Source organism: Halichoeres trimaculatus, unplaced genomic scaffold (genome assembly GCF_033239565.1).
Source record: "Halichoeres trimaculatus isolate MK-OKI-2021-1 unplaced genomic scaffold, fHalTri1.1 fHalTri1_scaffold_22, whole genome shotgun sequence".
NCBI lineage: Eukaryota > Metazoa > Chordata > Actinopteri > Labriformes > Labridae > Halichoeres > Halichoeres trimaculatus.
In genome coordinates, this window is record NW_027437200.1 from 748,396 (window position 1) to 776,206 (window position 27,811).

Below are 27,811 nucleotides of genomic sequence, written 5' to 3' on the forward strand. Positions count from 1 at the left end.
TGTATTTAAAATTGTCTCTCATATTTGATATTTCTTGTTATGTATTTTTACCTCTCATAATCAGATTTTAGAACAGATTCTCACATCAAAACCAGCAGGGATGACGGTGATCAAGGAGTATGAAGATACTGGGAGTTTGAAAGATTCAACCAGGCGATTAATGGTTAACATCATTGTTGCTCACATGCATGAAAAGGAAGGGTAAGAAGTTTAATGTTTAATTAAACAAAAATATTTTATGGAGGAGGAAGTATCCCTTAGTGAAAAATAACCTTTTATTTTGTAGGAGAGCCATTAAAAAAACAACAAAAGAGTTCCATGCCCTTGGGATTGTGTCCCTCTTTCCATCTTTAAAGGATCCATACTCAAAAAAAGGATATGTGAGTTTGCATTGGAGAAATATTAATATTGATAGTGGTCAGGATATCTTCTGTTTAAAAGTATTTGCTAAAACTTGATGTGACTGCATTCTAAACAGGAGTACTTCCTTTTCTAGGAACATTTCTACGACATTCAGAGCAACACTGGCTTTCTCAAGTGGAGGATCAAGACTGTCCAACGTCAATCCAGAACTGCTTCAACATCCCAGAACAAAGTGGTGCTCAAAGGAGGTCCCACATCATCGAGAACTTTTGGTGTCATGGATGTCCAGCAATTGGGAGATAGTTGGGTCATTTTGGAGCAAAACGTGACCGCGGTGAGCGAAGGTCCGTTTCTCAATGGATTTGTCATCTAGGAGGGCTAAAAAACAAATTTAACCGGGGTGTATTTTTTAAAATGGTGGGGAAAATTTTTTAGAGGCCAAAATCCAAAATGGCTGTCATGGAAATGATCTTTTTAAAAGCTCGACCTACAATGATGAACAATACATGTTTTCAGACCTTATTTTTGTTGAGATATACATATTTCAGGGTTGGATAATGATTTGACCTTATTTGAACCTTCAAATTCAAGATGGCTGCCACTTTTGGTGTTTTTTTAGGGTATTTTGGGGAAGTTTTTGCCGTTTTGAGGGCATATTTTTTCAGTGTTGTTACAGAGTCTCTACAAGGTTAAAATGGAAGCTCTGCTCATGATGAGTTGAGTAATATACAGTTAAAGTTCACAGAAATAACATCTAAAGTCAATAAAGTAGATGTTTATGTGTAAACAACCATTGTTGAATAGATTCCTTTATTTTCCCTCCCATTTAAATGAATGGAGATTTATCTTCACCATGGAAACCACTCGAGCAAAGACACATGTGTGATGTCACAGGGAAAACGCAGGCTGTTTTCAAATTCACCTACTACATACTGTGTATGAAAGTAGTATGTAGTAGGCACTGCATACTGCCTACTACACTTGAATGTAGTGTGTACTATGACTGTTGTTAGATTTATTTCGCAGCGAAGCAGAAATAGGATTCATTTTCCATACTTAATTTTGATTGTATAAAACAAGCCATGAGTAGCTGACATGTTGACATTTCAGTTATTAATCTGTAAAAATATTTCCAGAAGCAGCATTTTATATGAAACAGTCAGTGGTGGAGAATACTTATTATTTCGGAGAGGAATTACTTATTTCGTGATAGCGTGTGATGGCCTATTAGGGCCACTTAAAAAAAAAAAACACATCAAGGATAATATCACACACACAATTCAGCATTAAGAATGAGGTGAAGCGGGAAAATTTAAGGTGGTGGAAATATAGAGGTGAAATACAGAATGTAACAGTAAAATGTCATACTATACTTGGCAGTGGTTTACACTATTAATGCCGCAGTCCGGCCGTTACAAACTGTTAATGGAAAAACAACAACAGACCTTTGCAGAATCAGAATCAGAATCAGAATCGCCTTTATTCGCCAAGTATTACAAGAATACAAGGTATTTGACTCTGGTTTAAACTGCACTCTCTCAGTACAATTGCTATGAATAGAAAGACCCTAAGAGAAACACTAAATATTACGAAAAGTCAAGAACTTTGTACAGAGTAGAATAAAAATATATACACAATTTAAGTTAAAAAAGTTTTTAGAAGTTATCACACACTATTGCGTGTTGAAAACGTAAAGATAACAAGTAGAAGCTCTTATATATTTGTATATTTTGCTGCTCTGATTGTTAAAGCTTCGCTCTCAGTCATTTTGAATTCAGGTGCTTTGCCTGCAACAGTAGGCGAAGCAGACTGGTCTAATGCATACTGTGGATTGTTTTCTGAATTAGTTCGTCATCTGGGTATTTTTTTTGCATACTGCAACTTTGCTTTTGTTTGTATACTGTATACTACATGCTACATTTTGGGAAAATCAGTACGCACTGCTAGTATAGAAGGCGAATTTGAAAACGGCCGCAGTGTTCTCCTGCTTGTTTACATGAAAAAAAAAACTATGATTGGATGGGACATTCCTTTTCCCTTGTGATATCATTATTCCTTCGAGCAAAAGTTATATAGGTCTCAGCATTTCAACATTCAGTCATTTGCACCTTGTCGTGGTAAGGGAGCTTAAATATCTCAGTGAACCTAAAGAGCTATGCCAGCTGGAGGAAACTCCAAGCAGGTTTTAATGTGTAAAAACCTGTAAAAAGGTCTGTTGTTGTTTTTCCATTAACAGTTTGTAACGGCCAGACTGCGGCATTAATAGTGTAAACCACTGCCAAGTATAGTAGGACATTTTACTGTTACATTCTGTATTTCACCTCTATATTTCCACCACCTTGAATTTTCCTGCTTCACCTCATTCTTAATACTGAATTGTGTGTGTGATGTTTATCCTTGATGTGTTTTTTTCTTTTGAGTGACCCTAATAGGCCGCTGTACACCATCATGAAATGATAAGTAATTCCTCTCAGAAATAATAAGTATTCTCCACAACTGGCTGTTTCATATAAAATGCTGCTTCTGGCAACATTTTTGCAGATGAATAACTAAAATGTCAACATGTCAGCTACTCATAGTTTGTTTTGTACAATCAAAATTAAGTTTGAAAAATAAATCCTATAAAAAAAAAAAAAAAAACAACCCTTTTTCCGCTTCGCTACAAAATAAACCTAACAGAACAGTCATAGTACATACTACATTCAAGTGTGGTAGGTAGTACGCAGTGCCTACTACATACTACTTTCATACACAGTATATAGTAGGTGAATTCAAAAACAGCCTGCGTTTTCCTTGTGACATCACACATGTGTCTTTGCTCCAGTGGTTTCCATGGTGATGATAAATCTCTATTCATTTAAATGGGAGTGAAATAAAGGAATCTATTCATTTCCATTGGTCTGAAACTGCAAAAGAATTTAATAAAGCCAAAAATATTGTGATATAGACCTGAAAAGTCATTTTTGCAAAGTCCTTTTCAATGAGAAATGGGCAATCAACAATGGTTGTTTACACATAAACATCTACTTTATTGACTTCAGATGTTGTTTCTGTGAACTTTAACTGTTTATTACTCAACTCATCATTAGCAGAGCTTCCATTTTAACCTTATAGAGACTCTGTAACAACACTGAAAAAATATGCCCCCAAAACGGCAGAAACTCCCCCAAAAACCCTAAAAAAACACCAAAAGTGGCAGCCATCTTGAATTTGAAGGTTCAAATAAGGTCAAATCATTATGTAACCCTGTAATATGTATTTCTCAACAAAAATAAGGTCTGAAAACATGTATTGTTCATCATTGTAGGTTGAGCTTTTAAAAAGATCATTTCCATGACAGCCATTTTGGATTTTGGCCTCTAAAAAATTTTCCCCACCATTTTAAAAAATACACCCCGGCTAAATTTGTTTTTTAGCCCTCCTAGATGACAAATCCATTGAGAAACGGACCTTCGCTCACCGCGGTCACGCTTCGCTCCAAAATGACCCAACTAAGACAATTGTATGGAGGCAATGTCTCTTCTTCTCCACACAACCGACCGTGACTTGATCTTTAAGAAGATGAAAGAAACCTTCTTTTTTCGACAGCAGATACTCCATGACCCACAGCAAGCTGCAGAAATTTTGAAATGTTTCCTCGTTTCTTGGACACCAAAGGACTGGTAAGAAAAAACATGCTTACTTTTATTATCATGAATTATTTTTAAGGTGATTTAATGACAGCCCCTTTCTCATTACTTAAGGTTTTGCAGGACTTCTTGTTAATGTTTGGAGCGGAGTCTTCTTCAAGATTGCTGGAAAAATGGACCACTTGTTTTAAAGACAAGATTATCCAAGAAGCCAAGACCCTGAGAGAAACACCTCTCCTGAAAAAGCACCTTCAGTCTGCCCTTAATGAAGAACCCAACACCACTGATGAGCCAGGTAGCACTAAAACAGTCCTATAAGTTATAGACTTAGCACAGCACAAATCTGTGATGCCCCATACACAAGATGGTATACCTTAAAATGCAAAACAAATTTAAAACAATCCTGACACATACTTAGGGGTGAGGTTGCTACGTATACAAGATAATGTACACCACTGATTGTAACCTGAGCTGAATTTTGAAGGCATCTTGTATAATAAAAAAAAAAAATCTTGTCATTAAATGTTCTCTCATCTAGTCATAATTGGAAGTGTACAACCACACACTCAAGGAAACAGAAACAGAACTATGTCATCCTGTGCAATTTGCAGTCAGAATTAAAGTGTCTGGCAACCCAGTGGCCACGGCTCAAAATGTCTGCACTTGAAGATAATAAAGTCAGGACAGTGGCAGGGGATGCTTTTGATGATGATGATGATGATGATGATGATGATGAGAAGGACACAGCTATGCAAAACAAACAGTGCAATTCTTGTAAAGAATGCCCAAACTGCTTTTCCTGTTGTGGGCTGGGCCAAGTCAAAGTCCAGGGCCGTTTTTCAGTCCCAGTCCGCCACTGATGGTCTCCCATTGTTGAATTTATAAAAAAAATGTCTCTTTGATGACAGCGTTAAACTGTTGCTGCAATAGATTATTAAAACAAAATGAATCCCTTACTGTTTTCATTTAAACGTCCCATATGACGCAAAATTCACTTCAGACTGGTTTTGTAACAGAAATACGCGTCCCCAGCCTGTCTACAAACACCCCCGATATGAGAAAAATTGATTGTCTCCTTCTCTTGCTTGCTCCAGACAAAGTTTGCTTTCAGAACATGTGTGCTCAAACACGGGGAGTTGAGATCTACCCTTCATGACGTCATGATCCTAAAAAAGTAACCCGTGCAGGTCTGCCCCTTGTACTGCCTTTTCTGTGCAGTGCGTTTTTCACTTTTGCTGCCCAGCTGTTTCGGTAAAATAAACATGGCCAAGGTACGAGCGAGGCATGGCAGTTGCTCTGTTGCTGGCTGCACAAGAGAGCACAGAAGTCTTTTTTAACCCCATCACCTGAGGTTTTTAAGACGCGGTGGATTGATCTTATTTTTGATGGAAATGCACCCACAACAACTCCTAAAATGTTGTGTGTGTGTGCTCACCATTTCACTTTGGACTGCTTTCTCAATGAGTGCCAGTACAAAGCAAGATTCGCCAAGAACCTGAAGCTGAAGCATGGATCTGTACCAACTGTCCGTGACCCAGCTACATAGGTGAGAGCTATACGATTTACGAATTTATGTTGCTTTACTAGATGCTCTACTTAGTGCTATAGCCTGATGAGTGTGGATTAAGCATGGCAGCTAACGTAAGTTATGGTTTGTGACTTAGTTTCCTTAAACTGTGTTAACACTGTAACGTAAGTCAGGCTGGGACCTGGTTTCGCAGCTCTGACCTAGTCTCCAACTTTAACCCCCCCAAGGAAGGAGAGGTAATAAAGCAAGTTTTGGAAAAACAGACCTCTGCGCTAAAAGTGGTTTTCTCCCCAAGTCTGCCTCATCCCTTCCTCTGATGTTTGCAAGACTATAAAACATTAAGACATCGCTGTAAATTCGAAGACTTTTTGTTGACACCTGGCGGACATGTGAAACTGTACAGACATCCTTCTTTCAGGGAGAGGCTGGAGAGACCTCTCAGCCTCCACCTTGTATCTTGTGACCCTTGACCTTTCTCTCTGGGAACAGGAGAGAAGGAATGCCAGGAGAAGATCTGCTCCCCACCTTCTCCTCAAAGACAAAGACTCTTTGATTCACACAGTTGAGAACAACACAAAAATGATGTTTTTACACTAAGACTTACATGTACATCTTCACCTTTGCAAACATGTACTGTGTAATGACAATCATTGATAATGTGCGTGTGAAAACTGCTGTCTTTCCATTGTAACATCTTGATTTTTATTTTATTGGGTTCTTAAAGAGTAAAACCTATCATGTTTAGTCTTGATGTGAAGCTTAAATCATAAGAAATGTGATTTTGACTATTACATGTAGGAATCTCTTTACAGCTCAAAGTTCTAGTTAGTTAGTGATCTCTGGGACAATCTGATCCACGTGCAGAAAGATGAGACATTGAGGGGCGTCAGCCTAAAGTGACCTCACTGACTCGGCGGGAAAAGCTGAGTAAAACTCCACACCAGGACAAGAACATTGGCTCTTTCTTCTACCCTCCCTCCAGGAGGCTAGGCTCTCTCCTTTTATCCTTCTACATGAAGGCTCTTGCTCTTTTCTCTTCACCCTTCTACACGAAGGCTCTGGCTCTTTCTTCTACCCTCCTTCCAGGAGGCTAGGCTTTTGCTCTTCTTCTCTTCCTTCTACTCCTCAACTGGCAACGCACATGCCAACTCTAAGCTCATCACCGGCTCCAGACTCTACAGGCTGAGACGCAAGTCACCTCAGCCCGACTGCATCCAGTCATCTATCGGTGCCTGGGTCTCTCCCTGAGACACCCAGCTGATCGACGGGGATTCCCCCTCATGCGCTGACGTCAGGAGACGAGCGCTGCTCACTGCTTTCCCTGCGGTGATTCAACTTTGGAACTCTGCCAAAGTTTCAACCCGACGCCCGGCATCATCGCCGTTGTTCCAGCCGCTACTGCCGCTGTGAGAATCGACTCTACGGACTCAACTCATCGGACATCACCTCCGTGACGCTCAGATGACCTGCAGTAGGCCTCCAGCCTCTCCATCACCCCTCCACGGACATCCGCAGACATCTGCAGCGGGACCCAGCCATCTCTGTCGCCCCCTCCACTCTCACCATCGGCCTCAGAGCTTGTGTAAGACAACCTTGCATTCACTGGTATATCGTGGTCAATGCCCCAGAGATCTTGGGTGGGTTAGTTAGTTTATGCGGGTTGGTTTATGTCATTTTTATTCCATTTATCCCGGTTTTTATGATCAGTTTCACTTTCTATTCCTCATTGCATTTATCCTTTTATATCTTTCACCTGTTCATTTATTCATGCACATTTTCCTCTTTTTAGTTAGTAAATAAACTTTTCATATATAAAGAAATTGCTTTCTGTCTTTGTGTGGTTGAAATTAACGGCCTCTGTACACCGTTCAAAAGAATTCACGTTTGATGTAGCGGCCTTTTGATATTGAGACCTGATAATTAATAATTCTATGAATTATTAAATCACAAATTCTTACAGTAAACCTTTCTAAAGTTTCCCTGTTTTCTCTAAACTGGGTGGTGCCCCGACTTAAATTTAAACTCGCATATTGTAAGTTTAAATGTCTTTTGAAAGTTATACTTTCGCTCCGGTGGAATGCTGGCATTCTGCTGTTAATAATTAATTAGTCATTCTTTGACACCGATTCACGCTACAGTATTTTGGTGCCCCGCGCGAGGGAACGAAACAAGCTGTTAATTACATAAAAATAGGCTGTAGTAATTTCTTTAATTCCTTCCACACAAACTTCTTCTCCTGTCCGAGTCCTTTCCTGCAGCCGCTGCGCTGAGTTGTGTGTGTGTGTGCGTTAGTTGCCATAGTAACCGATACCGCTTGAGCCCGCGGTATGAAACTTGATTTAAACACTGTTGAATTAAGTTTTTGAAATTATTAAGGGTCCCAGTTGATACTGGACCGAAGTTACTGGTCTGTGATTTTTGTTTCTCTTTGTAGAACTTTTTAAAAGTGATCACTGTCTGTGCATGTTGTCAAATCTTGGATTTGCATTTACATTTATTTAATTAAATAGGCCTAGAGTCGACCCCAGCGTTGTCACGAATATCTGAAGCGTCTGGGCGTCCACTCAATCTCCGTGTTAAAATATTGACGTAGCTAATCAGTGTTTTAACGAGCCGTACCAACGCGGCTGGAGAATTATTCTCTGCGCACGTTTAAACTGCGTTAGAAAGGAGTGAAAACCAGTCACTGTACTTTTGTGTTGGGTGTGTTGTACAAACTCGTTTACTCAGATCCACAACCGTGAGGTGTGGAGTTTGTGGTGTTAAGCTGTAGAGTCTATGACAGGCTGAGTAAAAGCTTATTTCACCCGGAGCTTGATTCTACGAGATTGCCAGGATCGCCATTTTGAATTGTGGGCGTGAACTTTCGGAGGCCGGTCCGGAGTTGCATGCGTCATAGCTCCCCCTCCTGTGACGGAGTCAGCAGTAGCATTGCTAAGCTAACTAGCAGCAACCGCTAGCCAAAGCTAATGTTACTTTATTGTACTGGTTTTGCTTTTGCTTCAGTTCTGATTGCTGTGGCTTGCTGCTAAAGTGAACCAAACCTACTTCTATACCAAGCTGTGCTTGTTTTCTGCCGTTTTGCTTCCTGTGTTGAAGAGTTACTGCCAAGTAACACAATTTTTGTTGCTTTATATCATTTTTAATGGATAAAGCTATCATCTTTAAACTCTACAAGCACTTTAAAGCCAATTGCGCCCTCTTGTGACCAATACATGATACTGTTCTAAGCAAAAATTCTAAATTCTGTGGTGCTAAATCAGAGTAACTGAATTACCATTGTAATTAAATCACCTTAGAGTTGTTTAATTTAATTGTGGTAACTTTTAAGTTATTAAACAACTTTATCAATCTAAATTTAGAAACAGTTGTGAATTATAATTGCACTTTTGGTGCCTTTATTGACTTTTTCTCTCGATTAAGCAAACAACTCTGCCCTAAGCCTTTGTTATTTTATCCACTTTCAGGATTTTCATTTGATAAGACAGGGTCTTGATTAAATAGGACAATCATAAACAATCTTTGATTTTCTTTAATTAAGATAACTTGTCTTTGGTTTTATTTTAAGTTCAAAGTACAGATCCAGATTAATTCGTTAAAGCAGGAATTGTCTTGTGTAACCAATATATAAATTTTAATCAGCTTTTCAGCTTATTAATTGGGTGAAGACTTTAAGATACAACCTACTTGTTCTTGATCCTTGTCAAACAATCAGCAATATTTATTGTGTTAGATTGATTAATTAAATATACTTTACTGGTGTAAAGAAATTATTTTATTTAATCAATTTCACAATTATTGGTACACAAACTTCAAAATACAACTTAACTTATCACTGTACTCATTAGGATTCTAAATCCTTTTCAAACAATTAACAACAATCACTTTGTCGATAAATTAATTAAATAAACTTTATTGGTGTTAACTAATTGTTTTATTTAATTAATTTCTCAGTCAATTGTACACAAACTTTAAAAGGCTACTTGGTCTATAACTTTGTATACTTTAAATCTTTTGCAGAGCAATTAACAGTAGTCACTGTGCTTGATTTATTAATCAAAATAAGCTTTATTTGTGTAAACAATTATTTAATTACATCAGTTTTAAATAATTCTACACAATCAACAATTTACAACAAAATCTGTACTCCCACAGATTCTAGTTCGTTACAGACAATTAAAAGTTTTTTCATTTCCTTTTTATTATCGTTGTTTTGTGCAATTTCCACAGCTGAACCTGAAATCGTTCATGAAGTCAACTTGCACATTACATCTAGTTGTTCTAGAAATTGCTATCTTGCACTAATAGCTAGCCGTAAAAGCTATTCTTTGAACAAAATCATCAGTTTCTAGTTATTAAACCACTACAGGGTTTAACCTAAAAATGGCTAAAATTCTAGGAAATTGGAAAACCTTGGAACAATTTGTAAACTACAAGACTAAGGATCTAATTCCAGGATTCACAGACACAGTCAGAAATGCTAAACTTGAAAAACTTAACAACATAGCAGAACTTATGAGTGAAGCTGAGAGCCAAACTCTAAAAAATAAATCCCTAACCGAAATGTTAGGTGGCATGTTTTTAAATTTGGTGGCACAGACTAGCCGTGAGCTAACCAGTCTGAAAGCACAACTCAGTAACACCGAGTCTCGTTTAAAAGCAGTTGAGGCTTGTTGTGTTGATGCCGTGACACGGCAGAAAAATGCAGAGGCGCGTCTTGCTGATGTGTCACTGGAATTACTCCAAACACAAGCACAGGTAGCTGAGCTGACAGCAGAACCTGATCCAAAAGACATGTCGCTTCTTGACAATTTTGCAGTCTTAAAAGCCAAAAATGAAGAGCTAACCCAAGCTCTTGCTTCAAGTAAACAAGCTTCCCTCGAACAGGGAAGAGAACTGCACAGAGCCACAACCGAACTTGTGGAGCTCAAAGAAGAGCTGAATGCAGTCGTCGATCGACCCCCTGGGGATCAATGGCTCAAAGTCAACGCTGACTACCAAAGAGCCCAACACTTGCTACGGCAAGCATCAGACAACACTCAGAAACTCACTAACAGAATAGATGAGTTGAAAAAGGAGCGCTCTTTCGAAAGGGAGCGAGCCTACGACTTAGAAAGTCGACTAACAATACTTAAGGAGGAATGTCATCTCCTCCAGCAACGCCATAAGGAGCAACAGGATGAGTTGGCCGACACCAAGCAGGAACTTCAACGAGCTCGACAGCTCAACAAGAAATATCTTGGTAACACCTTTGAGTCTCTTGGTTCGTACAGTCCTGACCAGAATCTTCTGCAAGTGAGCCCACAAGGACTATTTAAGACACCCCCAGTGGTTGGTCCTGAGCCCACCTTGGGCAAAGCTCAAGTAACAGCTGCAACCTCCTCTTATGCGCCTCCACAAACAGGTGCATCCCTTCCTTATACTACCTTTCCTCATGTGGCTCAACAAACAGCTGTACCTTCGCTTTATGCTCCTTCTCAGGCAGATACACCTCATCCTTATGCTGTCCCACAAACAACAGCATCCCTTCTTTCAGCTTCCCCACAGGTAGCTGTACCCCTTTCTTATGCCAGTCCACAGGGAACTGCATCTTTCCCTCCTCCTAGTGGACAACCAGGATTGTCCCTACAGGAACTGGATAAGATTGCTCGCAACATTCCGAGGTATGAACCAATACCTAACGGTACCCATGACACATCTGCATACCTCAGAGATATCAACTTTCACCTGAAAAGGTTCCCACATGCGACTACAGAGGATAAGATTTATCTCATCAAACTGACAGCCAGTCGAGAGGTAAGCAACTGGATCGAGCGACAACCCGCTCGTGTCCTAGATGATTACCAAGCACTGTGTCAAGCTTTGTCTCGTGAATTCGATGACCTCAATGCTCACACTGGTTTATCAGCCGCCTTGAACATCAAACAGGCCCGGAATGAACCACCTCAAGTGTATTATTGCCGTTTGCGCAAAGCATACTTCGGGTATCGAAACGAACCCGGCATGGAAGAAGAACAACACTTCAAGACACTCTTTGTGGAAAATCTCCACCCGAATACCAGTTACCACTTAGGTGTTTCAGCCTGTCCTCGCACGCTGAGCAGTGCACAGCTACGTGAGCTAGCTTCCAAGGGCTTTGCTAAGCAGAAAGCATTGCCCTCCAAAACCACAGAACCTGCTGTCTTTAATGTGACCCGTGGTGGCCCAACTTCAAAGCTTGAAAGAGGCCATCAAAGCGGTCCAGGTTCAGGTCATCGGTTGCCAGCCAAACCGCAACACAATTCTAGGGGATATGCTACCCCTACAAACCACAGAACCCGTCCATCACCAAGTGGTTCTCCCCAAAACTCACGTCGCTTTCGTGAGAAAACACAACCTCGGTGGGATTATAACTCTACTCTTCGCCGTAGCGACCGAGTACCCAAGGCGAAGACAAACTTTCGCTCAAAAACAAACAACTTTGAAAAAGATTATCAAAAATCTTTTCCACAAGGGAAGCAACAGAAACCAACGACCAAGTTGTGTAGCTCCCCAGAGAACAACATTGTCTTGACAGAAGAGATCCTTGATGCACTCCGAAAACTAACAATGGACAAAAAGCCAGATCAGTCTTTACGACTAGGTCGGGGTGGAAGCAGGGCTTCCAAAGCTGACCACCCTGACTATCAAACCATTCTACGCCAACAACCAGTAGGCTACATAGCACCCTCAGGTAAACCTCGACACCAGCCGTCTGAGCTAAGGGGGGAGGATCAGAACTCAACCCAGCTTGACAGCTCCTCCGAGGTACCTGACAGCGCTGTTCCAGTGGTCCACAGGAACCCAACAGGTTCCACACGTTCACCCAACAAGCAGCCATTTCAACAGCTCCTAGGTGAACTCACTGAAAAGGGTGTGGCACATAAGTTCTACTTGACCACTACCCTTGAGCGAGTGATGGTTCACGAAGCACTTGTTGATACCGCAGCTGATATCACAGTCATATCTGCCTCCTTGTTCGAAGAACTTCAGAACTTGACGCAGGAAAAAGGCCGAACCCTTCGACTACAACGCTGCTCCATGAACGTCCAAGCTTTCTCTTTGTCAGACACACACTTAAATGCAGTGACTCTCTTACACTGGACAATCGGACCTATGAAACTGGTCCATCCTGTCTACGTGTCTCCAGTGGACTCTGTCCCACTTCTCATTGGTCAGGACCTGCTTGCACGCTTCATGCCACTGATTGACTACAGGCAGCTCAAAATATGGGCACAAGTGCGTCGACCCCTGCCACTCTCAATGCCACAGCAGGCAGTGGTTCAGTGTTACACTGTCGACCAGAACGTTTCGTCACCACAGCTTCTTACGATCACTTGTGGTTCACAACCACAACCTTGGTTGGGTAAAGGGGGGTCAGAACCTTTTGAACCTGAAAAGTCCCCCAAAACTCATTTTCAGGACTCAATTTTTCCCACCCAGCCCTCCCCATCAGTCCTTCAGGTGTCACATTTGGCATCCTCTGCCCGTGCAGCTGACGCCTCTTGTGCTACTCTTTCGTGTTCCTTACATTGTGTGCCCGTTTCTCCTTGTTCTAACTTCAACCATTTCATGTCTGTCACGCACAACTGTTCTCCCATCAAGGGCCATCACATTTCTGTCTCCGAGGACAACACTTCACCTCGGCTCGTGATTCCTCGTAGCCAAAGGGGGGTCAGACTAATGCAGGCCCATGACTTACCTTGTGCAGGACATCATGAAATTAAGGCACACCACAGCCCTCCAGGACTCAGTGAGGACCAACAGGTCACTCACTAGAGTCAGGTTCAAAAGACAAAAATGACAAAGGGGGGTGGGTTTTTCAATAAAGATCCATATTGTGATGCTCGACATAACTAGGGATTTTAATCAACACAAATTTAGATAGGCCAGACAATATATAACGATTTTGTTTTTCTTCTCTATTCCAAATGCAAAAAAATTTTAAACTTTAATCTAATGCCTGTTTTGTGATCACCCAGCAAGCAACAGCTTTAATGTACTGGACCTAAAGAAGACCATGGAAATCAGTAGTTAATGTTATCTTCCCATTTCATTGTTAGGGAATGATGATGCTGCTGACTCTAACCTGGTGCTTGACCGCTGTAACTCTGTGACCAAAGAAAGTTCAGAAAAACTCGACAGCTTGGTTCCCTTGTTGGCCTGGGAACCTGTACTGTTAATGCAGTCAGTTTATACAGGATTAAAACAAATAGAGGAACTTCAAGCATAGTTTCCTATGATCACACAACGTGCAGAGATGGGTTGCCAATTTTCAAATTACACGTGAAATTCTCAAAGGTACTTTTTTTTGAGTCCTCAACATCCATAGTGTTGCCTTCAACCAGACCAGGCAAGATGGAATTTTTTTTTTTCTTTTTCAGTAGTCCCAACTGACTATGCACACACTCAAATAGTCCCTGCTCATGTGTAATGCGCTGCAAGAAACTGGCTCCTCCATAGAAACCTAGCTATTGGTAGGATCTCTCCTTTCTCTATCTCTGAGCATCTTTACCAAAGCCCTGTTCCTTCCAAGTTCCCTTTAGTCTGTTCAAGCTCACTCTACTCTCACACTACACTATACACTGTATAGATGTAGATTAGTAGTTTTAGTACTCATCAGTACTCCAACGCTTTCTTTGAACATGTACATTTATATGATCTTCTTTACTCAAGTTAGATTATATATTTTTCTCTCTCTCTCTTCCTTTCCTCTCTCTTTGTTTTTGAGTTAGGTCAATACTTTTAAGTCTCTGTTAGCAAACCACTGTGAATCTCAGAAACTTTTCAATCCAGGCATAGGTAATGGGTTAGAGGGGTACATTGACCATGTATACTGGTACATGCAATGTTGTTGTCACCTGGTTAACCTGCTCAACTTGCCAGCTGCCACGCCTTGGTTTGCCGTCCTGTCTCATTCCAGGAAGATGACCCAGATCGCCAAAAGGGGGGACTGTAACGTAAGTCAGGCTGGGACCTGGTTTCGCAGCTCTGACCTAGTCTCCAACTTTAACCCCCCCAAGGAAGGAGAGGTAATAAAGCAAGTTTTGGAAAAACAGACCTCTGCGCTAAAAGTGGTTTTCTCCCCAAGTCTGCCTCATCCCTTCCTCTGATGTTTGCAAGACTATAAAACATTAAGACATCGCTGTAAATTCGAAGACTTTTTGTTGACACCTGGCGGACATGTGAAACTGTACAGACATCCTTCTTTCAGGGAGAGGCTGGAGAGACCTCTCAGCCTCCACCTAGTATCTTGTGACCCTTGACCTTTCTCTCTGGGAACAGGAGAGAAGGAATGCCAGGAGAAGATCTGCTCCCCACCTTCTCCTCAAAGACAAAGACTCTTTGATTCACACAGTTGAGAACAACACAAAAATGATGTTTTTACACTAAGACTTACATGTACATCTTCACCTTTGCAAACATGTACTGTGTAATGACAATCATTGATAATGTGCGTGTGAAAACTGCTGTCTTTCCATTGTAACATCTTGGTTTTTATTTTATTGGGTTCTTAAAGAGTAAAACCTATCATGTTTAGTCTTGATGTGAAGCTTAAATCATAAGAAATGTGATTTTGACTATTACATGTAGGAATCTCTTTACAGCTCAAAGTTCTAGTTAGTTAGTGATCTCTGGGACAATCTGATCCACGTGCAGAAAGATGAGACATTGAGGGGCGTCAGCCTAAAGTGACCTCACTGACTCGGCGGGAAAAGCTGAGTAAAACTCCACACCAGGACAAGAACATTGGCTCTTTCTTCTACCCTCCCTCCAGGAGGCTAGGCTCTCTCCTTTTATCCTTCTACATGAAGGCTCTTGCTCTTTTCTCTTCACCCTTCTACACGAAGGCTCTGGCTCTTTCTTCTACCCTCCTTCCAGGAGGCTAGGCTTTTGCTCTTCTTCTCTTCCTTCTACTCCTCAACTGGCAACGCACATGCCAACTCTAAGCTCATCACCGGCTCCAGACTCTACAGGCTGAGACGCAAGTCACCTCAGCCCGACTGCATCCAGTCATCTATCGGTGCCCGGGTTTCTCCCTGAGACACCCAGCTGATCGACGGGGATTCCCCCTCATGCGCTGACGTCAGGAGACGAGCGCTGCTCACTGCTTTCCCTGCGGTGATTCAACTTTGGAACTCTGCCAAAGTTTCAACCCGACGCCCGGCATCATCGCCGTTGTTCCAGCCGCTACTGCCGCTGTGAGAATCGACTCTACGGACTCAACTCATCGGACATCACCTCCGTGACGCTCAGATGACCTGCAGTAGGCCTCCAGCCTCTCCATCACCCCTCCACGGACATCTGCAGACATCTGCAGCGGGACCCAGCCACCTCTGTCGCCCCCTCCACTCTCACCATCGGCCTCAGAGCTTGTGTAAGACAACCTTGCATTCACTGGTATATCGTGGTCAATGCCCCAGAGATCTTGGGTGGGTTAGTTAGTTTATGCGGGTTGGTTTATGTCATTTTTATTCCATTTATCCCGGTTTTTATGATCAGTTTCACTTTCTATTCCTCATTGCATTTATCCTTTTATATCTTTCACCTGTTCATTTATTCATGCACATTTTCCTCTTTTTAGTTAGTAAATAAACTTTTCATATATAAAGAAATTGCTTTCTGTCTTTGTGTGGTTGAAATTAACGGCCTCTGTACACCGTTCAAAAGAATTCACGTTTGATGTAGCGGCCTTTTGATATTGAGACCTGATAATTAATAATTCTATGAATTATTAAATCACAAATTCTTACAGTAAACCTTTCTAAAGTTTCCCTGTTTTCTCTAAACTGGGTGGTGCCCCGACTCAAATTTAAACTCGCATATTGTAAGTTTAAATGTCTTTTGAAAGTTATACTTTCGCTCCGGTGGAATGCTGGCATTCTGCTGTTAATAATTAATTAGTCATTCTTTGACACCGATTCACGCTACAACACACATGAGTAAATAATATCAGGGGACATTAAGGAGAAGATATATGGACATATTTTTCACGTGAAGCTAGCTTTATATACATAATGTTATCTTTTGTTTGGATGGATGTGACTACTTGTCGTGGTAGCCCTCAGCTGAGCTAATGTTGTGCTAAAGGGTAGCGAACGTACTCTCAGCTGTTATTATGGACGCTAAGACCACAGTCACCTCTAATATGTGTGTTACTGCTGCAGTTTAGTTTGCTTGATAGATGTCCCTCATGGTACTGTCTCCAAAAACTATCAGTCCAGGCAGCACACAGTTCTTTCTGCTCGTATGGTCATATAACTCTGGTTAGCACCAAGCTGCTAACGTTAGTATTATTTACCTGATGGTAACTGCAGCAGTATATCAAGACACATAATATTTGTTTCTAACCACTCAGAAACGTCCTGCTGCAGCCGTAGAGTTTGGATTTCTTCAGGCGCCTCTCCTTCTGGGTCAGGCTCTGGATCAAATGGCTCTGACTGAACCACGGCGCTTCTATGAGCTATATCTACACTCTCTGTAAACACCACAGCATGCTACCAGAGCGAAAGCCACACCCTCGTCCAAAGAAGTTGTGAAGGAGGCGTGGACAGGGCGGCTCATTATCACTTAGAGCTACACCCACAGATACAGCTTGTTCTCAGGAGTGCTCGGGAGAGAGGATTTACAGAGTGGCTAAAGTCCAGAAAATAACTGGATTTTGAGGCAAAAAAAAACTTAAAATTGACTGTCCTGGGACCTCTGAGACCTATTTGAACTTGTTGAAAAGTTGCATAATATGGGACCTTTAAGTTTCAGTTTTGTCTATGTGTTTTTTTTATTTTTTTTTTTATTTACTTGTGAATTTACATTTTCAACCTTTGTATCCTGTTTTGTGTTTATTTAGAATTATGTTTATTTATTTATCTAATTTCAATTAACACGTCTACTCAACTCTATGGATCACTTTTGGCCAGGGTTGTCTGTATGAGTTCAGTATGTACAGTATGTTATTATGTATGTATATCTGTATGTATATATGTTACATAACCTAAAAACCTTAAAATAAAGTTATTAAAAAAAAAAAAAAAAGTGTGATAATCTCTGTGTGAGCCCACTCTTGCTCCTTCCCCTTCATGTGTTCTCCCACGCCTGCTCTCCACGCATCTGTTCGGTTTTGGCAATCAGGAATGCTGGCTCTTAAGCCCTCAGTGGAGAGGGGACCGGCACTAGTGGACTCCAGCTCTGAACGTGGTACATGGTTAAGAGTAACTCATCTTTTCTGGCTTTTTGGAAGTATTTTTTGAGTTTTCCTGAGACTAACCTTTGCCTGTCTTTCTTTTCTCACAGTGCCTCCCTCACCAATTTCTGCAGCTCCAGAAACCCCGCACTCAGCCAAAACCCAAATCCAGCACTCATTACCACCTTACAAACCTCACAATAAAAACCCTCAAAACTGCTTTTGCCTCCATCTCGCACTTGGGTTCCAACGAGGGCAAGTTGGTTGTACAAACCATGGCACTGAGATGAGATCACACTCCTTATCTTATCTTATCTATCTATCTATCTATCTATCTATCTATCTATCTATCTATCTATCTATCTATCTATCTATCTATTGCTAGCTACCTAAGTTGGAAAAGCTCTGATCCATCCATTAGTTTTAGTAAAAAGGACATTGTACTTATGACCACTTTTTGTTTTTTTAAACAAAACAGGCCAATGTAATTGAATAATATCTCACTGATTTGAAGGTAGAATGTGATTTTTCAACAATAAGACTAACTGCAATGATGAGCTCAACTTTCAAACCAAATTAATTTGCAGATAGGACACGTTGAAGATGAATTTATCTGTTGTTTCTATGATTTGATTTATTTCCTACCCAGAATAATCACTATCTGACATAAAGAAAGTAGCTCACCAAAGGCCCAACACTTAACCTGCTTTCAATGATAATCTGTAGTCTTATTTCTAAGACATAGTCCATGCACTCTTTTTGGAAGAGTACATTAAATAAGCTTTGCTCCTTTTACAGTGATCTACAAGAGAGAATGTCAGAGAAAAACATCACAAAGTGGTGTTGTTAATGACAAAAAAAGAAGTGCTGTAATTGTTTGTCTTACTTCTGGATGAGAGGATGATCATCAGGCTCATGCCGCACAGAAACCTATAGAGAGCCATGGTTCATGCCGACACCAAACATGAAACAACGCCCCTAATGTCCCAACAGGACAGTCTCTGTCAAACATGTTAAGCTGGACGCCTCTGTGTTTGTGTTCTAAAGCTGAGTGCATGGTCATTAAGTGTGCATGATGGTAATAACATGTGAGAGGGTAGATTCCTACTGGGTTCATGTAGGATCATGAAGGGTGGTTTTTATCTTCACGTTGGTTCTTGTGTTTTGAAACAACGGACACAGGGAGGCTCAAGATGTACTAGGTCTCATTGGCCCTCATTTATCAAACGTGCATATGACCAAACAATGAGGGTATGCTCAAACCCCACGCCAGGTCTGCGTTTGTGTGCGCAAGTTGCATGTCTGAGGGGAGCGCCGTGCAAAGGAAAATCTGTCTGTAGTGGAGAATGATTAGAGTACATGAGCGCAGAGCATTTTTAGACAGAGGTTCACAGATTAAACAGTTAAACTAGATATGAGGCTAAGGTAGGGGGCGCCTAATGTAAGATTTCAGTCAATGTTTAACTGGCGACATTTTGTGAAGATTTAGTTCCCTTTTCTCACATTGAGCTTGTTTTTCTTCCATTTGAGACCAAAATTCAGAAAACAGAATGTTCTTTATACTTATTAAAAATGTGTTCATGCCTGCCCACACCACAGACTGCGTCTCAGTGGGTTATGTGAGGGGAAGAGGCAGAGACATGATGGCGGGCATGCTCCTGTCTGACAAACTCGATAGGGCGGTCATGGCTGGTGTATGGCTGCACTTCAGGGTATCGCTCCACTGCTGCAGTCCACACCACAAACGTGGTGATCTGGGGCAACTGCAGGGTGTGTGGAAGACAGGCGCTGACCTGCCTTTGCTAGTGATTAGCATAGTACCACCAGCACCACCAGGACAGAGTCCTCATCTCCTTCTCCTCAGCTCAGGAGGAACACTGGTCTAGCACTAGTTAGCTTCAACATGCTGCAGGGTGCTAACAACGGATGCCCTGTGAAAACAATGTGACCACGGTTACATCACAGACTGTATATAGAGTGGACAGTGTGGTTCTGCCATTTACCATTGTACGATTTTGAAGCCAAAAAGGCGCAGCCATTGTAGCTGTTGTACAGCCAGAGTCTGTATGGGATTCTGGGAGAATCTGAGTGGAGCTGGGTGACAAAAATAATACGTTTTTTTCTTTCAAGAGTCTAATCACTTCCTGACTTTTTCTCCAGACATATTTTACAGTCCCCGAACAAAAAATACCCAACAACGGCAGCTGTCAATCATCATTAAATGTCAGGTAAAACCTTATTTTTAACCTCTTATAACTAATGAAAACGAAACTTTTCTGAAAAAAAAGCGGACTTAAATACAAGGCAGCCAAATAATATATTCAAATCACCACAAAAATCCGACGTGAGAAACATTTCAACGAGTTGTACTAATTTTTTAAAGTTTGACCACAGCCCATCAGGAATGACTGGATAGCTGCATTTTTTGGCTTATACTGCAGCCAGTCACCAGGGGGAGCAGTTTTCCAGGCAAACTCACTTCAAGCTAAGCAAGATGACGTCCATTTTTTTTACAGTCTATGGGTGACATGTAAGATCCCTGGACACAGACAGGAGCAAACATAGGAAAAACACCATTGCAGACGTGACCAGTTTAGTGTCTATGACCAACAAATGAGACTTAAAAAGTAATGAGGCTCAAAATAATAATAGGAACTTCAAAAAGAGAACAAACAAGTATAACACTTAAGTATTCAAATTGCTTCCCAAAGAATCTTTAAACTCTCATTTTTTTTCACAGTTCATGAGTGTATTTATCCTTCCTGCACTGCAATACTGAATCTAATCAAGTGTTTATATTTTGATGTTAAAAAAGGCCTATTACACTTAGTATGAGACAATTTCACCTGACAAATCCAGACAAAAAACGTCACATTTCAAGATATGAAACAGCAAAAATGATGCCTGTATAGATGAATAAGTAAAAAAAAAAAAAAGGTTAAAAAAAAAAAAAGATTGAATTCATGTTTTTCATATTTTAAATCTTTCACAGTACATGTGGAGCTTCTGTGTTTCATTAGGTATGTAATCATCACTAGTTGGCACTCAGCTAGAGCTCCCTGAACACACTCACCAACCTGAGAACAAAGCCTGCAGATCATTGGTTCCTGAAGCTGCTGATCCACTTTCAGTGCCTGAGAGATGAACTTTGTGACATACGTCACGCTTGCTGACACTCCCAGAGGGTCTTACTGCTTTACACAGGAAGAACTTTAATTAATATAGCTTACTAGGGGGCGACGAGGAGCACAAGTCGGCTCAGTTTCTAATACACTTCTTTTACAGCAGACGTATCATTTACATCTGCATAACACAGACACACTTCAGATAAACAGTTCACAGAGCAGACGAGTATAATACTTCCAAAGAATAAACAAAAAATAAATAAATAAAAAAAAAGTTTAATGAGTTCCAGTGTGAAGTTATCCAACCTTTGAACACCTCAGGCTGCAAAAACTGAAATCAAAACAAGGGTGTGCGTCTTTATTTAGTCAAATTGCCCAATTAGACTTTCTATGAGCCACATTCAGTGGACCTGTCCCGAACAATCTCTAATTTAAGGAAAGAAAAGGAAAGAAATGACTGTTTTTTTGAAGTGATTCCAAACTCATGCAGTGACTTCCACTAGAGAGTCCACTTTTAAAAACCCACTTTATTGTATTATATCATCATATACCACATAAGAATCAGTACCTTTCCACCAAACAGTACAAAAAGTAAACCAATACAAAGATTAGAGATTATTTATTTTGCAGAAACTCAGTATAGACCCTGACTGTACGAAAAAAGGATGATACTTTGAGAGACGAATAGAACTTTTAAAGAAAAACATTTGGTCTCCAGTGCTTCGACTGGCCTCTAATATTTTAAGCAAGTTTAAAGAATCCCAAAGTATATATGTTTGATTTAACATTTTAGTAACCCTGTGATTGAGTTTCCTGACTTCACCTTTTGTTTCTACAGATAGATATTAGCTGAGTGCTCTCACTCATTTATTTACCCATCACCACTTAGTGAAGCAGAGTGAGAGGGCCAAAACACAGAGTATGATAAAGGGGGAGGCGGGCGTCATGTTTGCACCATCGTCCAAGACACTGCCATAGCAGTCTCCAGGTGATGAACACACGTGCTTACACTCAAAGTGGCTGTCTGGGTCAGAGTCTCCAGTGTAGAGGCTGAGAAAGCTACTGCGCTCACTGCCAGTGACTTCCATGATCCATTCCTGAAACGTAGACACGGCTTCAAAGAACAGTGGCATATCAGGCTCTTCCCAGACTTCATCTTCACAGATGGAAACTCCCGTCAGAGTCCACATCTCATCCTGAAGGCTCATCATCATCATCATCCCCATCCCGGGCTGTGGAAAGAGATTTGGAACCATTAGGAACCGAGACGTTTGTCTTTCTTCAGATCAACACAGACATCATCTGTTGGTTAAACAGTGTGTTTTGGTTAACTACTTGACCACCTGGGCAACATGTCTGCACCCATGGTGGGGGTCTCGGCAATGTGCTTTTAAGTCTGTTGTACCCACACTGCTGGCTACACGTACATTTTTTGTTCTTATGGTCATGGACAGGCTGACTAATGCACCAAGACTTGTGGGCCCTTTCTCTGCATTTCATTTATCAGTCTAAATTAGACTCTCTTCCTTTAAACCAGCAATCCACATTGTTTGTTTCCCTCATAGTACTCCACTATTTTCTTTAAATACGTGATTGATACATGAATAAGAGTATAAGAGTTGGGTGTGGCAACACTAGACTGGTAACGAGGAGCCTCCTCCAGGTAGATTATCGTGAGACAAACTTAGGAGTGTTGATTTAACTGTTACCATGATAGCTAAGAGGGCTATGCTGGCTTATACACCTTGGTCAACTTTCTGTCAGAGCTTAATGAGTCAGAGACCAAATTAGGGACAGGGTAACTGAGTGGGAGTCATGCACACAATCAAAAATTCTTATCCAAACACTAACAGAAATGAAATTGCAGGTTTTTAATGTGAGCTTATGAAACAGAAGAGGTGAAGTAATTCAGATGGAGCTTACAAAGGGTGACACGTTTAGAAAAGTTATAGTCACCTGACAAGCATCCATCATGTCCCAGTCCATCCTGTCCTCCTCCATCTCAACCCAGTCCATCCTGTCCTCCTCCATCTTGTCCCAATCCATCTTTTCCTTCTCCATCTTTTCCTTCTCCATTTTAACCCAGTCCACCATGTCCCAATGCCACTTGTCCTTGTCCTTCTTGTCCTTGTCCATCTTGTTGTGCATTCTTCGTCCAGAGCAGATCTTACCCTTCGATCGCTCAGGATGGAAGCAGCTACACTTACGCTCTCCAATCAGGGGTACTTTGACTGCAGCATGATAAGCTGCACCTAAAGACAGAAAGGCACATGTACATATAGAGAGATAAATTTCAACACGCATGGATCAGTTATTAAGGGGAACAAATCTTTGTTCCTGAGCTTTCTGACCCTACCTGTCAAAATGTAGGTCTCCAGTTCACTGTGCAGGGTGCTGTGCTCAGAGGGCAAGCAGATGGGGTAAATGGAGTCGGTGAAATTGACCCTTTGTGACAGCTTCAGAAGACACAGGCCAGACCAACTTTTCCCTCCACTGGATGCATGCTTTGTGCATTTGACGTCTTTAACAAACAGTAATAGCTCATTGTTGGTTTGATTGGCCATAGCTTGACCTGCCATAGTTTGATTGGCCTGAGTTTGATTGACATGTCGTCCCAAAGTTACTTTTGTTCCATTGATTGGTCTGGAAGAAAAGAAGTAAAGACGTTCATTACGACTGCTAGTGTCCAAAACATAGCTGCAGAAACAATATACCAAAGTTCTCTTACTCAAAACCACAGTTTCTAGTCGTCATCACCCATTGGTTGGAAATTAGGACCCCCATGCACATATGACCCCTAGCAGACCCAATGACTGCCTGCCAAGGCCAGACTTTTTGATGATGACCTTTCATCATTTTGCCACATTCTGAAGGAAGTCATGAAGCAACATGGTGTTAGTTAGGTTTTTGGTAAAGCTTGAGGTTTTTATGATTTAAAGGAGTTTTAACATTTCATGCTCACCTCTGGGACCTAAAGCACAACCTGAGCCAAGGACAAAAGAAATGTGTTAATGCAGCATGACGGCTTGTATTTTTGAGCTCTACAACACAAAGAGAGATGCAGGAGAGAGGACATGTGGTGAGGAAATTGTCGTCTATGTGTCTTACCCCCAGTGCCGGAGAGGATGATCACCACAGCTACACTGCACAGAAACTGGTAGAGAGCCATTTTTCCTGTGTGCCTCTTTGACTGCGCTCTCACCTTTTTATTCTTTACACCAGATACTCAGCCTCACCCTCTGTCACACCTCTTATTCAACGCCACCATTCCTCCCTCCCTCCCCCTGTCTGTACTCATAACAAAAAGATCAACCTTTCAAACATGATCTTGATGCCTGTGTGTTTATTTGCAGCTTAAGTGATCATGAGTGTTGAACTCTGCTCACATGAAACGTGTGTTCCTTCATGTGTGAGACTCTAAGCTAAATTTGAGTAGAACGCAGCAAACAACCCTCAGGATTTGATTTTCTGTTTCACAGCCTTGCAGAGGTCTAAGGATTAAATATGAGCAGGAGAAGAACAGGGCCTGAGACATTACAGGGAAGGTCATAGAAGTAAAACTTTGTTAAAAAGGTCACAATTAACAAGAATAAGGTAAAAAGATCTCTTATTATTACTATTTTAATCTCATACATTATAACTTTGATCTGACCTCCATTCAGAACATTACCACTTCAGTCAGGACCACTTTGTCAAAATAATCTTTATTAACTTGCACAGTGTCATTTGGCGGTATGGTTCTGTTCTGGGACTTCTTGCTCTTCCACACGCTTGCGCTATTATTATCATTATAAATATTTTTATTAGTGCTAAACAAGTTAACTCGTTATTTTAGCGTTAACCCGTCAATCTATTAACGCCGTTGAATATTTTATCGCACATTAGTGCATGTTGCTCACATGCTTTTATTTTGTAAATGTCTGTTGCTGACCGCGGTGGAACCGGAAGTGAAATTGGCGGGAAAACACGATGAGTAACCAAAACAAGCATGGAGAAGAGGGGAAACGCCACGGAACTTAAAGGCGCTCGCCGCTTAGTGTATCAGTTGGCGCGCACGGCGTGCCAGATATAAACAAACGCAGGTAGTCTGCCAGGACGAAGAGACACGATGAGAACCAGAGCCTTATTTAGCGGTGTTTTTGTGTGAAAGTAATGCGCTGAAAATTCTCTAAATAAAGTGTGAATGCAGACGGATATCAGAGTTTTTCTGTGGGAGTCAGTTTATTTGTGTTTTTGGTCAAGTAAAATATGGCCCCGTCTGAGTGCAGAGGAAACCGTCTGATGAGCAGGGATTGTTGCCTAGCCCTAATTTTTATTATTATGATTATTTATCTATTTATTTGCCTAAAAATTAAACTAGAGAATAAACCTCACATTACCCTTAAGCCTACTGTACAAATGAATAGACATAACCAATCATACCTACAAATGACTGATTATTCTAACAGTTAAAATTACAATAGAAGGTTAATGGCTTTTTGAACATCAAAGATGGCTTTACTGTCAGGGCGCAGATAACGTTCCAATTCTGGGACTCCCTGCTCTTCAACGCGCTTGGCTGGAAAGCCTGAGGCAGGTAAAGCACATCTTCTTGCCCATCAAGAGCTATCATGAACAGCATAAACAGGGAGCGCAGCAGCAAAAATGAAACCCCCAAAACGACCACACCAGCAATCCCAGACGATCCCGTATGTGTTTCCACAGCAAACTGTGCCCTCTCGTGGTGGGCGGCATGTAAACTGAATGCCGGAAGCCACAGCTGTTAAACAATAGCATGACACCATAGCAGCTTACCCCGTTATCGAATCCAACAAGAAAAAAAACACGACATAGTAATCAAAGAGCATAGATGGAAGACATCCAGCATTTTGTCTTCTCTGTGATAAGCATGTAGCTCTTTGTTACAAAGTGAAATCAAGCTTCGTTTCAGAGAAGTCCGTCAGCCGCCAAGAGAAATGCAGCCGCTGTCGGGGTAAGTGACGATTCCTTTGACCAATCAACAGTCTGCAGTGTGTTGCTCCACCTTCCAAGAGTGAATCAGTTCAGTCTGGCACCTATATGAAAGGGTCCCAAAAAAGTAGGCCGGCTCGTCTTGGTTTTTAGGGATCTGTTCAGGGATGAGTCAGTGGAAACGCCGCAAAATGCGCACCGTGCCGAGACGAACCGAACCGGTCTGCTTGGTGGAAACGTGGCTTAAGTGTCCCCCCATGCTGGAGTGCCCTCTTTGGTGCTAAAGTGTGTGTTCAAGTGTCCTCTTGAGAGTCAAAGTGAATGCGTGCTAAAGCCCTTGCTTGGGAGCCCAACTGTGTGCGAAGGTGCCCCCTTGAATGTCAAAATGCCTGCCTAAGTGCCCTCTTGGGGTCTAAATCGGTTCAGTCTGGCACCCATATGAAAGGGTCGCAAAAAAGTAGGCCAGCTCGTCTCAGTTTTTAGGGATCTGTCCCGGGATAAGTCAGTGGAAACGCCGCAAAATGTGGGCCGTACCGAGACGAACCGAACCGATCTGCTTGGAGGAAATGCGGCTTTATAATAGAATAGAATAGATGAATAGACAAATAGACAAATAGATGAATAGACGAATAGAATAGAATAGAATAGAACAGAATAGAATAGAATAGAATAAAACAGAATAGAAAAGAATAGAATAGAATAGAATAGAATAGAATAGAATAGAATAGAATAGAATAGAACATTGTCATTGTAACAAGTACAACGAAATTGAAGTCACAGCAGCAATCAAGAAAACAAAAGTAAGAAAGTGTATAGAAAGCACAAAAAGGTCCATAAGAAATTAGATGACGACATCCCGTCCCCCGCTCTCCAGCCCAGCCAGTCTCCACCTCCACAGGGTCCAGGACTGAGCTTCCCCAGCAGTCTGCTCAGTCTCTGTCTCCTGGATCCTGTCTGCTCACAGCAGGCGAAGCTCCTCCAATGTGGCGCCGGTGTCCGACATCAATTTAAATTTTACAACTTTGTTCTACTGTACTCTCATATTTTACAACTGCTTCCACTTGAATCTTGTTCATTATGACTTTTTTAGCTTAAATGTGTTTGATGAGATTTAAGGTCCATTTCAGTCTTCTTCATTATGACATCACGTCTTAATTGTTACTCAAATCTGAATTTTTTACAACTTTGTTTAAACTTTAATCCCGTGAAGTTATGACTTTGTTTAAAATGTAATCTCTTCATTATGACTTACTAAGGCAGTAATTTAGTTAAATTTGACTTTGTTTTGATTTTAATTTTGTACATTGCAGCTCTCTTTCAGCTTTAATCTTTTGTTGTCTGGAATTATTTCCACCTTTCATGAATGTTTTTAAGCATTTGAATATTTATTGAGATGGTGATAACTCATGTTTCTCCATAAAAGCATGTTAATCTGGATTAATCCCCTGAGACTTTCTCGGAGAGCACTGTATGGTGATACATTTAGAATGCATGGTTTCACCCATCTCTTGATCAGGGTGACACAGCAGATCTCTGGCTCCTCATGTCACACAGATGACAGATGAGGTGATAATAAATGAACACAACAGAAGGAATGTGTTTGTTCTGATGTTCAGGTCCTTGGCAGCTGTTGCTGCCAAGCACGTTCAGGAGTGAAATTTTAACAATAGGTAAAACTTTCCATTCTCCCCTACTCTGCAGGCCCAGCACGTGACCTGGAGTCACACCCATACATATTTTCATCACCTGTGTTGCTCCACCAGCAGGAACATTAGAAAACCATGCTGTGTTATACTCTGGACCAATCCAATCACTCCATTCTTTTCAGGAGGGGGGGGGGTCTCTTGTCCCAGGCCCAGGGTAGGGAATATCAACTCATCCCAGGCCCTGGCAGGAGTACTGATCTGTATTTAATGATGAAGAAGTTGTAAATACAGGTTCTGAATAATCTATGAACTGCAGGCTTATCACTTGGTTCTGGAATTTTCCAAACTCTGTGTTTACACTTTGATCTAGT